The 15,988-nt window shown below is 41.0% G+C and overlaps 1 pseudogene; it reads right to left on the bottom strand.

The window, feature by feature from the left end:
* Positions 1-429: 429 nt before the first annotated feature.
* LOC139717059 (DNA replication ATP-dependent helicase/nuclease DNA2-like) overlaps positions 430-15,988 on the bottom strand; it is a 35,602-nt pseudogene continuing 20,043 nt past the window's right edge.

Here is a 15,988-nt window from a genome sequence, read left to right on the forward strand (position 1 = left end):
TTAACCATCAGCTGTCATGTTACATGATTTCTCCACATCAAGATGACTAAAACATTCTAATCTTTAACCTAATCAAATTTACTAGAAATATATGTTACCAAAGGACAGGAATGCATCCCCAGGTCATTAAACTAATGGGATTAACGCATATGCCATGATAGACCTGCAAATCAAAGAAAAAGGAACAAAACAAAAATGCAAAAAACAAAAACAACAAAAGACAGTCCAAAAATTTGCCAGTACTGTATTTACAAGGAAGCAACCTGTGACCTTGGACTCTGCAAAAGACGGAATACTGAGGGCAGCATCAGCAAAACTAACAGGAGTCTAAATTTGACCACCTTCACCTCAGTATAAAATTTCAACAATACCCAGAAGCTAAGTTTTTCATAATATAATATTTTAGTAATATGCACATACACTGTACTGTTAAACTTCAACTGTGGTCAAGAATTCGTGCAAAAAGGATATCAGGTTGTTTTGGTGCAAGAAGGTGATAAGTCTCTCGAGGGGCTGGAACTGCTTGAGGACCCGTAGACTGCCGATGAGGAGGAGTTTGTGCTTGGCTCGCGTGATGGCCACGTTCAGCCGTCGTATATCACTCAAGATGGAACCCCCCTGAAAGTGGAGGAGAAAGAATTATATCCAATGCAGATCAATTACCACAACTGCAACAAGAAAATGATCCATTAGAAGCAATAATGAGCTACCTTGAACTTTACAAGCTCAAGTGTTATGCAAACCTTAACAGAAAGGTTGTCTGAAGCCTCCCCAAACAGAAACAAGTAATGCATACAAAGTGGAATCCAAGTATTAAGATGTATTCAGTATACACGTGAGTGGAGACAGCTTATCACTTGGTTTTCAAAGGAACTATATTCATGAATTTGACTACTTTACTAAAACGGTCAATTAGGCAGCAAATGGAAAATCAGTGATTCTTGCATAAACTTTGATTGATATTATCCCTTTGATCACAGGACGTTACAAATATCCATAAGGGGGAAATCCACCCTGATCATATCGGGGCAATTCCCCCCCCCCTCCTCCCCACCCCCCCCCCCCCCCCCCCCTCTATTTTGTCACCATGGTCTTCCTGTTAGACTGAGGCACATTGCCACACCTGAGTGAGCTTGGCTGCTTTACAGCTAGATTAAGTCTGGCAGTATTACTGAATGCTAATGAAGATGTTTGGTAGGTTATGCTACTGCATATGCCATTATATTTTGTAAGTATAATTTTCCACAAATCAAGACTACATTTTCACAAGTGATTAAAGGCATAATTTACCATTTGCAGATGAAACAAAAGCCCAGCATTAGTGCTTTAAAATAGTTCTAAAGTGTGAGTTAGGGATAGAAACAACCGCTGTGAAATTTGAATCAGCAAAATTGATTCTAAGTATTGTTAAATATACAAAATGTGAACAATAGTTATAATAAAAATGTTTTCAAACTAAACCGTATACTGCTACAGTTTATTGAGAAAAATGCTGACATCTCCTTATAGCTTAGGCTTTATTGCAAAACTTTCACATGGAAGGGTGTTTTGTGGTACAACAGACCTACACATATGCATGAAAGGCAATATCCTGAACATTTTGCAAATGACTGCTCCCAAAGGTAAACTGGACCTTTCAAGTCACAATCATGGGGTACAGTAATGAAAGGAGAAATGTACACATGCACGTCACATTTGTGTCAGGATCAGACGTAATATATTTGTGCATTCTTTGCCTCTTGAATAGTGTCCCAATCGCGAAATTTGAGAAAAAAACCCCACGAAACATATGGCGTGTACCTGAAGTGATAGGGTACATAAAGGGTAAAGAATGCTTTCGGCCTCCATTACCTGGGAGTCAAGGGCGCTGTGGGAGAATGACACCACTATGACCTTCTTGTCACGTCCCTGGTACTTGTCCACTGTGTTGACCTCCACAGCCTTGACCCCTGACCCAAGGTCAGCCAGAGTGGAGGTCAGAAGCTTGCACTGTCTGCGATAGGGTGATATGACCCCGATGTCACCAGCATCACAGCCACACTGGTGTATGGAGTAAAGGATAAGCAATTGAGATATTAAATAAAGTAATGCAGAAAATATAAAACATGAAAATGATAAAGATATTACCCAAGTCTGCATCTAAAACCTTACACATTTCTTTCATTTTGGTTACATTGGTTCATACTCACAGGGCCTTTTCCTAATATTAGGATTAACATAGGCCACTTAATATACTAAGAATGACATATTAACCCGCTGAAGACAAGTCCCAAGAATATTCAGGCAGGTGTCATGGGAAATGCGTGTAATAGCAAAATCGGTCTGTCCTCAAAGGGGTAATATCAAACTTTTTGCAGGTTACATTCGTGTTGATGATCAATGCACAATGTCTATATGACCATGACACATACAGTGACATTTACAAGAGGAAATTACCCTTAACACATGTGGATTCAGTGAATTGAGGAAGTATTAATAAAAAAAGTTCCCCAAGTTTGAGGAAACTTTAATAGACAATCTATACAAAAGTTATGAATTCTTTTTGGAAAAATTCATGAGTCATCATTGCTGGATGAGAAGACAACTTTTCTTCGTGATGTCTGCAATTTAAAGGGGATGGCTAGTTACTGATCAGTGAGAATCAGTGGGAATGCTGGGGGATGATTGTTCCAATTCTTGTGGGATTCATTTAAGAGTACTTTATAAATCCATTGTTGTGTGAAAATTATTTGCTTCAGAATGGTCTCATATTCAAGTAATGTGCAGTTCAATGTTTCCAGGTTAGCATGCCTGTACAGTGACAGGGCGATCATTAACAGCCCGTTAACGTACACTGTAGTACATCATGTTTCATACCTCAATGAGGCTATGAATAATCTGTTTCACTAGTCTTGCTTCAAGCACATTTGTGTTTGCATCGGTTGTGTCTGTGCGGGAGGCAACCTGGTCAGTGTTGAGGAATGACACCACTGTCGAAGGACGAAGGGCCTCGACTAGCCACGCCTCAGCAGATGGAGTCTGTAGAGGACATAAAATGGAGGACAAAGATTGCATTTAAAGGGGAATGATACCCAAATAATATTATCTATTTTAATTGAATGAATACTGCAATAATTCTAAAACGTGTCAGTGAAGTTTTAGAAAAAAGCAGACAACCGGTTCAAAAATTATCAACCCTGGTACCGCCATCACTGGATGAGAAGACTACAACAGTGTGTATATCACTGCAGGACAAACATACTGTATAAAGAAAATATAAAGACAATTCAACAAAATTTCATTCTTTATGAAAAGTGCATATTCCTACAAGCTGTTACTGACTAGCACTGAACTTAAAATCACCGAATGTTTGTTTTGGTTTCAACAATGTGTATGGAATGTTCTAAAGTTTGTATTGTCATAAAAAAAAAAATATCATATGTATATACATTTGAGTTTATATATATGTATATGCCTATGTACAAATATCAACATATGTACATATGGGTATGCATGTATATATGTACTTCAACAATTTAACCATTGAGATTGAAGAAACCATTGCAATTGAAGTAATATTTTGTTTTTATGCTCAATCTATCATTTGCAATATTATGAAGTTGTGATTTAGACAAATGTTTCACTCATGGGAGGCCAACCTATGCAAGGCTCTCTATTCCTTATTCTCACCCCCCCCCCCCCCCACACACACACACAGACACACATCTAGCATCAGTTGATACCCCATACCTGGCACCAGTCATCAAACGATGGCATCCCGACTGTTGCCGTGGAGACCGTCTCATTGCCACACCTCATGGCTCCATCATAGACGAGGTGGTTAGACAGGGACATGATCTCAGCATTCATCCTGAACTGGAAGCTGAGCTTCACGGCGCATGAGTTGTGAGCAGACACCAGTCTCTGGAACAGACTCTCATCCATTCCCAGGTTCCTACCACACAAGAGATTATAAATTCACAAAAATCATGACTTACAGGTAAAAAGTCAAGAGTAGCATCCAATGCCTGCTTATGAAAATGACAAATATTCAAATGGTAAAGCATGCAATCACAAACATTACCTTAGCATCTCTCGTTGTGTTGATCTTCTTTCTTGTGTGCCAACTCTAACCTTGTACTAAACATGCATAAATTCTTGTTGGGGTCCTTGGGCAAGAACAGTTTCGATCCACAGGACTACAAAATTTATCACACTTTTTGAGAAGCGGATAACATCTGAGCATTGTGAGTGGTCCACGATTGTTATATGAACAACAGCCACTTGTTTACTTTTGCAGAAGTCCATAGAAAGAAACCCAAGTAAACAATTGAGGAAATGCATCGATATTAGTAGAACACACCAGCAAAGTTTGAAGAAAATCAGACAATCTGTTCAAAGGTTATGAATTTTCAAAGTATTGGTGCAGCCGTAGTTGGGTGAGAAGACTACAACACTTTGTGACATCATGTATGGAAAACGACATAAAGAAAATGTACAGATAATTTAACATGTTTTCACTTTCCTAGCATAATGAAAAAGCACTAGACTTACCTCTTCCTGAAAGCAGGGGTAATGATATTACCCTTCACATATGTCAGTAACCAATCAAGAGAATGTGCACTTTTCATTAAAAAAATGAAATTTGTGGAATTATCTTTGTACTTTTGTTATATTGTTTTCCAGTGTAACACATGAATATGTTTACACAGACATGTGAATGTATGTGATACACATGAAATGTTAGAGAACCTCTCTATAGCAGCCACCCGTCTATAATGGTTACTCTTTTAGTCTCCCTTGAGTTAGCCGCTTCAGACAGGTTTGACTGTAATATATCACATCCAAACAGTACCTAGCTCTGGAGCTCTGCACAAGTGGAGGAAGCTGGCACTGGTCGCCCACCAGGACAAACTTGGACGCCGAGAAGAGTGGTCCGAGGCACACCAGCTGGCTGATCTGCGACGCCTCGTCCACGATGCAAACGTCAAATGTGTGCCGCGTGAAGAGGGCGTGCTTCATCCCAAGAGCAGTGGAGGCAACAACTTGCTGTAGGGGGGTCAGCCAAAAATCAAAGAGGTATCGTGCAAATCATTGTCATGGAACATGTGATCTGCATTCTTTCAATTGAATCAACATCAGCACTGTTTGCCATTCTACACCACTGTTCCTATGCAATCCCTCATCCTACAAACCCAGTACTTTTTTTTAACACCCTTTGCTTTTCTATCTTTATCTTTATTGCACCTTGAAGTTGCAGCATGTCAATAGTATATGTGCCAACAATTCTTTCTCAATTGAAGTTCAAATAAAAGCTCAGTAAAAAAGATACTAATTCATGCACTGAACACAGCCAAGAAGAGCTAACTGTATAGAATAAAAAGCTTTGGGAATGACAGATGCAAAGATCAAACTTACGAGCTAGACTGAACCCTTAAAACAGCTTACAAGGTCTCTTGAACAATGCCAAGACAAATTAGATGAGGACTCCCTCCTCTCTCCCCCCCCCCCCTCAAGAATTTCTCATTATATAACACTACATGAGTGAACATGTGGCAAAAATATAACCATAACATAAAGATATCTAGATGTTGCTACAACACAATATATAAGTACTGTGAAACCAGAAACATTCGTGGCATGAAACTTTTGCAAAGTAGAGCTGACGGCCTTTTTCACGGAATCAAACTTTCACGACTCACCTCTGACATTCAATGCATTGTGTAGAAAAAACACTTTTCTGAATCTTGGCTCCTGGTGAAATTCGCAAAAGTTTCATGCAAGTGCAAATTTCTGGTCTTCCATACTTTTTATCCCTTTGTTTGTCACTGCCACATCCCATGACTATTTCTCCTTCACTATATATTTTCTGCTCATGAGAAAACACTTCATCACCTTCCCCTCCATCTCCACGGCAAGCTGAGCCACGCCCGACGTCTTTCTTCATCAACCTGGAGTCCAGATGACGTCTTACTTTTGGGTGGACGTTGTGCTCTGCTCCAGACGAAGGAAGTCTATGTCATACTATAAGAATTAAAACAAATAATAGTAAACGCAATGGATTTTTTATCAAAATGTAAGGTACAAAGAGGGGCAGAGCAAGACACTGAAGATAGAATATGTCCATTTTAATTCTATATGAAAGTGTGAAAACTTTGGCATTTTCTCGGGAGCATGGTCTGATTTTAAGAGATTCTAGCAGATACCAGCTATTTAATGTATGAGCAGATATAGTACCACTTGCCGTCAGGCAAAATTGCAGTGAGTGAAGCCTTAGATGCACTTTCAAGTGTTGCTTAAAGTTTACTGATGCCTCTTTTTTTTTTCTTCTTCTTCTTTCTTATGAGCACTTCTGTGGAGACAATCATTATTACGAGCTCCCTTGTGGAGACATTTCATTAGCATAGGCTTAAATATTATTGTTTGATCTGTTTATATCATTTTATTTCGTATCAATACTGGCTGGGCAAGTATTTTCAGTAAGGACCCATTCCCCCCCCCCCCCCCATAAAAAACAATAACTTTACAATTTTACAAATGAGACACACCATACAAACCAAACTCATCTGACTGTGGATAGATAGATCAGTGCCATGCATTGCACATAAATCAATACAAAATGCTGTCTTACCTCGGCTAGCTTGAGAAGAACGTTGTCCACAGCAGAGTGGGTGTAAGCTGGTCAGGAGGACGGACATATCGCAGCCACAAGGATTCGCACAGAGCTACAATAAGTGGTCGTTTTTCTGGAAAGCAAAGAAGATTGCCAACATTAACTCGTTGTCCTCCAGTAAAACATAAGCTGCTCTGACAGAGTACAAGATTAAAGACTGAATGTTATAAAATTGATGTTTAACAAACTAATAAAAGCCTTGATGGACTTACAAAGACACCACACAGACCTAAACTGGCAGAGTTAACATCCTTTGAGAAGCCATTAAAACCTTAAAATAAATCTAAAAAATCCTTCTACCCGGAATATTATGTTGGCTGTCAATTGAATGTTGAATAGGGGGGGGGGGGGGGTTCAAGAAGCATGAACGCTTGCTAAAAAAAATGTCCGTGCAAACTTCTCTTCTTGGACCAGAGCTCATAAGAGTGGTATATTAGTCATTTCCATTACAAGACATTCTGGCTTTCATCTGTTTTGACATGTCATTATTAACGATCCCATCATACCTCCAACTCTATATGTAGGCCATACAGTGGCTTTTGAAGGCATCGATTCTATGGGCTCATCAAACAAAGAACATTTTAAACACAACATCAGATATTGAAAGAGAGAGGGAGGCACTTTACCTGTGCCTGGCATTCCAATGATCAGTGTGTAGTCTTGGCTACGAAGAACTGCCTTGACCGCTGCACGCCTGGTCCTCATTTAGTTCCTTGAACACTGCTGCCACCTTCCCCCTTGCCTTGGATGGCAGGTTGGGCTTCTGGATTGAGGTGGGGGCGTGTGTGTCCACAACAAGGTTCCGCAATCTACATGGGACAGCACATATACAAAAACATTAGACCTCCCAACAACTTTCAGTTAAAAGTGTCTTGAGAAAATGATTCTGTATGCACTGTAGATGTGAAATACAAACCACTTTAAATCACGCGTGAAATCCCTGATTCAGCGGAGACAAGTTGCCTTCCATAAGAACAAGAACGAGTGGAGAAAATTACGCAACAAAGTCCAACGGGAAATCGTGAGCGCCAAAGTGATGTTTTATCGCGATCGCGTCCAGAACCTAAAACGCGAGAACCCATCTGACTGGTACAAATTTCTGAAAGTTATGACCTCCCAAGAGAAGAAGAGCCTACCATAACGGTGCCGGGCATCTCATCCTCAGACAAAGCCGGGATAGCCGATGCCGTCAACTGCCACTTTGCAAATATCGCTGACGATATCCCCGAACTTGATCTCTCCAGTCTTCCTGCGTTTCTTCCCTCACCTGTGCCGATCCCTCACGTTCAACCCTGGGATGTTGAAAGGGAATTGAGGCGAATCAAACCTGGCAAATCCGGTGGGCCAGACGATATCCCTGCTCGGATTATTCGGACTTTTTCCGTTGAACTAGCTGAACCATTGTGCGAAGTGCTAAACTCGTCATACGAAAGCTGCTACGTACCACACCAATGGAAGGATGCAATTGTGTGCCCAGTTCCTAAAGAACAATCACCAGCACCTGTGGACAAACTACGCCCTATTTCTCTGACTAACCACTTTGCAAAAATCCTTGAGCTGTTCGTCTACAGACGCGTTATGTCAGAGTTAGCTCCTCAACTTGACCCAAAGCAATACAGAGCACGTGCTGGACATTCCACTACGCATTGCCTGGTTGACCTGATGGACTTCCTCTACAGGAACATGGAGACCGCCGGCCAAGAGATTACTGTTTTGTCAACTGATTTCAGCCGCGCATTTGATCGGGTCGACCACACAATCTTGGTGAGGAAACTCGTGGACTTACAGCTTTCCCCATCGATAATCAGATGGATCTGTGAGTTCCTCACTAGACGTAGATGTCGTGTCCGATACCAAGGAGCGTTGTCACCATGGCAACCTGTCACAGCCGGCGTCCCACAGGGTACTCGTCTTGGTCCTGCATTGTTCCTCGCTCTGATCAATGACGCGTTGTGTGGTGATCTTGACAGCAGATGGAAGTACGTGGATGACATGTCGCTCGCACTGTGCCCTGATCGCTGTTGCAACCCATACAACCGCATGCAGGATGTCCTCACCTCGTTGGAAGATTGGTGTGACAACAATCGTGTGAGGCTCAACCCCAAAAAGTGCAGTGTCATGAGGCTTTCCTTCGGGAAACGAAGCCTCCCAGATTTCGATTTTACACTTTGCAACGAAGTGATGAACGAAGTCACGTCAGTGAAGCTCCTAGGCGTCATGATACAAAGTGATCTCAAGTGGGAGTGCCATGTCCGTACCATGGTATCGCGGGCAAACCGTCGCATGCACATGCTCCGAATGTTGAAATCATTTAACATGCCTAGTGATGATCTTGTGTCTGTGTATATTGGGTTCATTCGACCGCTTCTGGAATACGCGTGCCCAGTGTGGCACTCAGGTCTCACGGTCGCACAGGCAGGTGTACTAGAACGGGTCCAGAAGAGGGCACTGAGGACCATTCTACCGCACTGCAACTACGATGTAGCACTGGAAACAGCCCAAATCTCCAGCCTAGAAGTGAGACGCGAGGAGTTGTCTCTGAAATTTGCGCAGAAATCGGCAAACTCTGTACACTTCCAGAAATGGTTTGTGTTGAACGCGTCCTCTCGAAAACTCAGACACACAAAGCGCTACATGGAAAAAAGATGTCGCACTAAACGCTTTGAGAATAGTGCAATTCCTTACCTCACAAGGCTGTTGAATTCTAAATTAATGTAAATTATTTTGAATTGTTATCCCGGGTTAAGATTACTGATAAGTCTCTGTGTGGTGAATGATGACACGCCCCTCATACTCATTCCTTACACTTTTTTTCTCTCTCTCTCCTTCAGCCTTTTCCTTCTTTCTTGTTCATAAAATGTCATCAAGGTCATAATTTTTACATCATTACCCGATTACATAATACAAATGAGTTCTATCATGCTATTTTCTTAATGGATAACTTTCCCGATCACGTCACTATTGGACTTCTGAGTAAGGTTGTACATGCATCTATGGCTGTGTTCGCATATGCATACCTATTTGTGTATACACACATTCACATATTCCTTTCTTTATCTCTCCTTCTCCTACTCTATCTTTACTAGACCCCTCATTTACCCATTCTACCCTGGTCTTTCCATCTGTTTTACCATCAGGTGAAAGCCTTCATTCACTCTGTTATCATTTTGATGGGGCCACCTTCCCTTTCACGTTGTTGTATCTCTTTATTTTTGCAATTTTTAAAGTGTGCGGTCCATGATAATATGTATGTATGCATTTATTACTGTGAAAGCTAAATAGGATATAATGTGTCATTTTTCATTCTGCATCCCCATACAAACGTCTCCATTTATGTACATGCATATGACTGTGTACGTATGTACAGTATGATTATACCTATATATGCATGTATTACATAAACATCAAAATATTGGTTAGACCCTTTTTTATCCAGTTTGCCCTGTCCTTCCCATCTGCTCCGGCAGGCGAAATTTTTCACTGATGTTATTATTTTGATGGGGCTATTTTTCTGATTATGTTGCTGTTCATTACCGATTATTTTTCTATTTTTTCAACATATATTAAAATCAGATGTGGTTTATGATATCTGTTTTACTGAGAAAGCTATGTAGAACATAAATATGTTATTTTTTTAACTCTGCCCCCCCCCCCTAGAAAGGTTCGTTGTGTGTACATGCAAATGACTGTGTATTTGTGTGTATTGTGTACACCTGTATATGTATTGTATACACATATCTACTTATTCCTATCTTTATCTCTCCTTCTCCCCCTATTCCTCTTGTATCTCTACTCCACATCTCTTCCGTATTGATACTTACGTTGAGAATCACTCTCACAACGTTATCGTTTCCCCATATTTCTGCAAATTCTGAATGGAGAAATATGAAATTTGTATCCATACTTTTGTACAGTTAGACGAATTTTTCTGTGAATTTGATGTTATTTTGATGATGTTTAAAGAAGAATGTGGGTTACGGGGCTTTGGAAGGGTCGGTTGAGAGTGCTATATGTAGGGTATATAAGTCATATGTGATAACTCAGCCATCAGAATGAAATTTTGTTATGAAATGTAAAAACAGTGATTTAATTATATTTGGGGTTGTGCAATCACATTTCGAAATACCTTTTATTTATCAGTCATGTAAACCTGATGTTTTGAGTATGATGTTTTGTAGTTTTAATGGAGTAGAGGCAAATCAGTCGTCACAGTATTTTTTGTGTAATTCTGTTTGTTTTGACAAATGCGGAATATGTTCTTATCTTGCATAATGCTCAACTTATTGATTTCTGTAATTATGATATTTTCCCACTTATTTCTATCACACGTGTAAATGCTTTATTCTGTAATTGTCTGAATGTTTGAATTTGTATGTACATATTTTATGTTATATTACACGCAATTTAGCCCTTGGGCTACGAGATGTGATATGAATAAATAAACCTTTCAATTTCAAAAAAAAAAAATTTGTCTTTTTTTTTCAATGATAAGACCATCTTTGAAATGACAAATGACTATCAGTGCTTTTTCTTGTTAACATAGCTCAATGGCAACAGAATTACCACCATGATGAAAATGAAACACAATAATTATTGGGGGCTACTATTAGCATACTCTCTATCTCAATCTCATGCCTGTGATGCCTTAAAGACCCCTGTTTCATTTAAGCTGTTTGTAAAGTTACGCATGACTTTACGAACGACTGGAATATGAAGTGCTGAATTGTGTGCCCATTTTTTTTTCTTACGTTTTAACAAAGTATGACTGCATGTCAATATTTCATCTACTGTACATTGGGGCAAAAACACACTTTGGCTTGCCATATTTAAGTCATTTGTAAAGTCATGCATAACTTTATGAACTACTTTATGAAACAGGGCCCTGTAGTGCGGGAAGAAAAGGATGGCCCAATTGCACTGATCTCCATTTGCAGCCCACCAGGGTACAGCGTACGTTCGAAAAACCACAACTATCGCAGGCCTGCTATAACAGAATTGCCTGTCAGCGAATTAGTGCATCAAAGCGTACGTTGATCTGTAAATCAGTAATGTTTGACTCTCGTCGAGATTTTTCTGCCACGTATGTACTTACATAGAAATCAGTGACGCAGCTGCGCACAATTCATTAGGTGGATTTTCTAATGTATCTGACTCCGGCCAGCCTTCCTATTGCATGACATCCCCACGCTCCCAGGAATTTTCAAGTATTGTGGTAGCTACCTTCAGAGCAGAGCTCTGATTTGCCAGAGTCTAGCGGGACTTACCTGGTGTACTCCGGCATCATGAGCTTGGCTAGATTCACCAGACTCGCTGCCATGCTGTTGTAGCTGGCATCCTTGTCAATGCGGTACATGGTGTGGCTGCCATTACATGGCTTTAAGTTGCTGCAACACAATAGAAATGTTGTGGATGACTTTTTATATTAAAGTCTTCTTGATTGTCAACCTGCCCTTTTTGCTTATTCTGAAGTTGCATTATGATAAAGATTTGTACATAATACTTATGATATTTGATACTTGATGGGGTAATCCCTCTTGCAGCTCTATGAAGCTATACTGGGATGAACTACACATGTGTGTCACTGGGGGTGTCATGGTCACAGCATCTTTATTTCACAACAAGAGTGTGCACTGTGTGAGTAAAATCTGAATATACCTTTCTCGAGAGAATAAGAGATCCAAAAGAAGGCTGCAAAGTTGCAATAAGTAGGTCATGGGCGTCACCAGGGGGGGTGCGTTGGGTGCGAACGCACCCCCCTTTAAAAAAAAAAGCGACCTCAACGCCGGACGCTAACTAATTATTCTTTTTTATTTTTTTTTTATATTTTGCACCAGGGACATGACACACACACACACAAAAATCGTCGGCAAAAACAATTCGCACCCCTGGTTCTGGCAGCACTGATTTTTTTATACATATCTATTAGCATTCTACAGTGTTTACTATTTATCGACCTTACTGTACATCCGTACGATACGGAGCACTTATACACGTTTGCATGTACATGTGCTACTTACAAGTATGAGGGTCTATGTACGTTACTTCTGACCAATCCATATTGCCAGCCCAAGAGCGAGCCTTAGCCTCATTAAAAAAAAAGAAAAAAAATGGAGGGGCAAGCATATTTTAGTTTTGCCCCCCCCCCCCAATAATTAATAATTCCCAAAATTAGAAGATTTTCTTGAAGTTGACAGAAAACAAAAATGTTGCCCCCATAAAAATATTGGAAGGCAAGCGCACCATTTGGACATTGTTCAAAAAGCCTGGACCCGACAAAAGATTGTGATTCCTGATTGGCATTCTGCATATAAGCAGGATGTGCGCAGTGTACTCAGAACATCCGAACAGCAAAAAGAGTCGTTACAATATTGCGCAATGTGATGTAGATTTTACACCTTTGTACCTTACGCTTCGTTATATCGAAGCTAGATAATTGATTTTGCAGTGTTGCTTTACATACTAGTCTATATAAAAATGTCTTGCATTGCCAATAAAAATACTTGACCTGGGCTAATTCCTAACTTTTCCATGTATATAATACACACACACAAACAAACACGCACAATAGTTTATAGGGGATGCTCTAAAGTGCAGATTTTGGACATCCTTTCCCCGCTTGGTCACTTCGACGCCACCTCGCTGGTCATACCTCCCCCAGTCATAAACATAAACCCACACCCTTGACTACCAGTGGCGGATCCAGGGGAGGGGCGCACCGGGCGTCCCCCCTTTAATTTCCAAAGCGAAAAAAAAATAGCTGCAAACGGCAGTTTTTGGACAGTAAAATGTAAAAATTTTCAAGCTCGCTCGCTCCTCTCGTTCGCATTTATTCGTAATGCCATTCTCCTGAAGTTGCTGCCACTAATTGCCGGCAGTTGCGCCTGGTGCGCCCCCCCCCCCCCCCTTAATTTCCAAAGCGAAAAAATATAGCTACAAACGGCAGTACGGGGACTGTAAAACGTCAAAATTTTCAAGCTCGCTCGCTCCGTTCACTCGCATTTAATCTTTATGCCATTCTTCTGATGTTGCTGCCAGTAATTGCCTGCAGTTGCGCCCGGTTCGCCCCCCTTAATTTCCAAAGCGAAAAAATATGGCTAAGAACGGCAGTTTTTGGACTGTAAAATGTAAAATTTTCAAGCTCGCTCTCTTCGCTCGCTCGCATTTAATTGTTATGCAATTCACCTGATGTTGCTGCCAGTAATTGCCAGCAGTTCAGCCCGGTGACCCTCCCCTTTAATTTCCAAAGCGAAAAAATATGGCTAAGAACGGCAGTTTTTGGACTGTAAAATGTAAAATTTTCAAGCTCGCTCATTCCGCTCGCTCGAATGTAATCATTATGCTCTCCTGATATTGCTGCCAGTAAGTAAGAAATATAGCTACAAACGGCAGTTTCTTTGTTTTTTACTGTAAAATGTCAAAATTTTCAAGCTCGCTCGCAGTTAATTGTTACGCAATTCTCCTGATGTTGCTGCCAGTAATTGCCGGCAGTTGCGCCCGGTGCGCCCCCCCCCCCCTCCTTTATTTCCGAAGCGATAAAATATGGCTCCAAATGGCAGTTTTTGGACTGTAAAATGTCAAAATTTTCAAGCTCGCTCGCTCACTCGCTCGCATTTACTTGTTATGCAGTTCTCCTGATGTTGTTGCCAGTAATTACCGGCATTTGCGCCTGTTGCGCCCCCACCCCTCCTTTATTTCCAAAGCGAAAAAATATGGTTCCAAATGGCAGTTTTTGGACTGTAAAATGTCAAAATTTTCAAGCTTGCTCTCTTCGCTCATTCGCATTTAATTGCTATGCCATTCACCTGATGTTGCTGCCAGTACTTGCCAGCAGTTGCGCCCGGTGCGCCCCCTTAATTTCCAAAGCAAATAAATATGGCTACAAACGGCAGTTTGAGGACTTTAAAATGTCAAAATTTTCAAGCTCGATCGCTCGCTCGCATTTAATTGTAATGCAATTCACCTGATGTTGCTGCTAGTAATTGCCAGCAGTTGCGCCCGGTGCGCCCCCCCCCCCCTTAATTTCCAAAGCAAAAAAATATGGCTACAAATGGCAGTTTTTGGACTGTAAAATGTCAAAATTTTCAGGCTCGCTCGCTCGCTCGCTCACTCGCATTTAATTGTTATGCAATTCTCCTGATGTTGCTGCCAGTAATTACCTGCAGTTGCGCCCGTTGCGCCCCCACCCCTCCTTTATTTCCAAAGCGAAAAAATATGGCTGTAAATGGCAGTTTTTGGACTGTAAAATGTCAAAATTTTCAAGCTTGCTCTCTTCGCTCATTCGCATTTAATTGCTATGCCATTCACCTGATGTTGCTGCCAGTACTTGCCAGCAGTTGCGCCCGGTGCGCCCCCTTAATTTCCAAAGCAAATAAATATGGCTACAAACGGCAGTTTGGGGACTTTAAAATGTCAAAACTTTCAAACTCGCTCTCTTTGCTCGCTCGCATTTAATTATTATGCCATTCACCTGATGTTGCTGCCAGTAATTGCCAGCAGTTGCGCCCGGTGCGTCCCCCCTCCCTTAATTTACAAAGCAAAAAAATATGGCTACAAACGGCAGTTTTTGGACTGTAAAATGTTAAAATTTTCAAGCTCGCTCGCTCCCCTCGCTCGCATGTAGTCGTTATGCCATTCTCCTGATATCGCTGCCAGTAATTTGTCATTTCACACCGTCATTACATAATCCATTTATAGGGGGTACAACCCCCTCCGGCACTTCCACACCCTCCCCCCACCCTTGCTCGCTCCCTCGCATACTAACGCCCCCCCCCCCCTTAAAATCCTAGCTACGCCGGTGCCCTTTCCCCACTTGGTTTCCCTCAAAAAACAGTAAAAGTCTAGGGAGTGAGAGCTTCCTATATTCCAAATGTCTTTCCAAAAAAATCACGTAAACATTTAGTGTCAAAGCGCACCCCCCTTGAAAAAAAGCTGGTGACGCCCCTGTAGGTGGATGAATAAAATATATGATACAATAAATCAATGTATTATCCCTTTGATACATAAATAATACATTTAACCCGTTGAAGATGAGTCCAGAGTATACACAGGCAAGTGTCAATGGCAAATGCGTGTTGTAGCAAAATCAGCCTGTCCTCAACGAGTAAAACAAAGAAATACACCAATAACATAAATCCCAACATTCCTGATAACCTAATGATTGTACAAAGGAAACTGTAATCAGTAAAACCCAGAACGTTTGCACGCATTTTAATTTCGCAAATTTTGCGTGAGAACAGATTGGCAAAATTAAAATGCACGCAAAAGTTTTTGTAAACACTGTATGCATTTAATTCCAGTGACAATTTACAAAAATTTCACACTGCGAAAAAGGCTGTC

This window comes from Diadema antillarum, unplaced genomic scaffold, assembly GCF_040938485.1.
Source record: "Diadema antillarum isolate AM-2024a unplaced genomic scaffold, OU_Dant_1.0 scf00000071, whole genome shotgun sequence".
Classification (NCBI taxonomy): Eukaryota; Metazoa; Echinodermata; class Echinoidea; order Diadematoida; family Diadematidae; genus Diadema; species Diadema antillarum.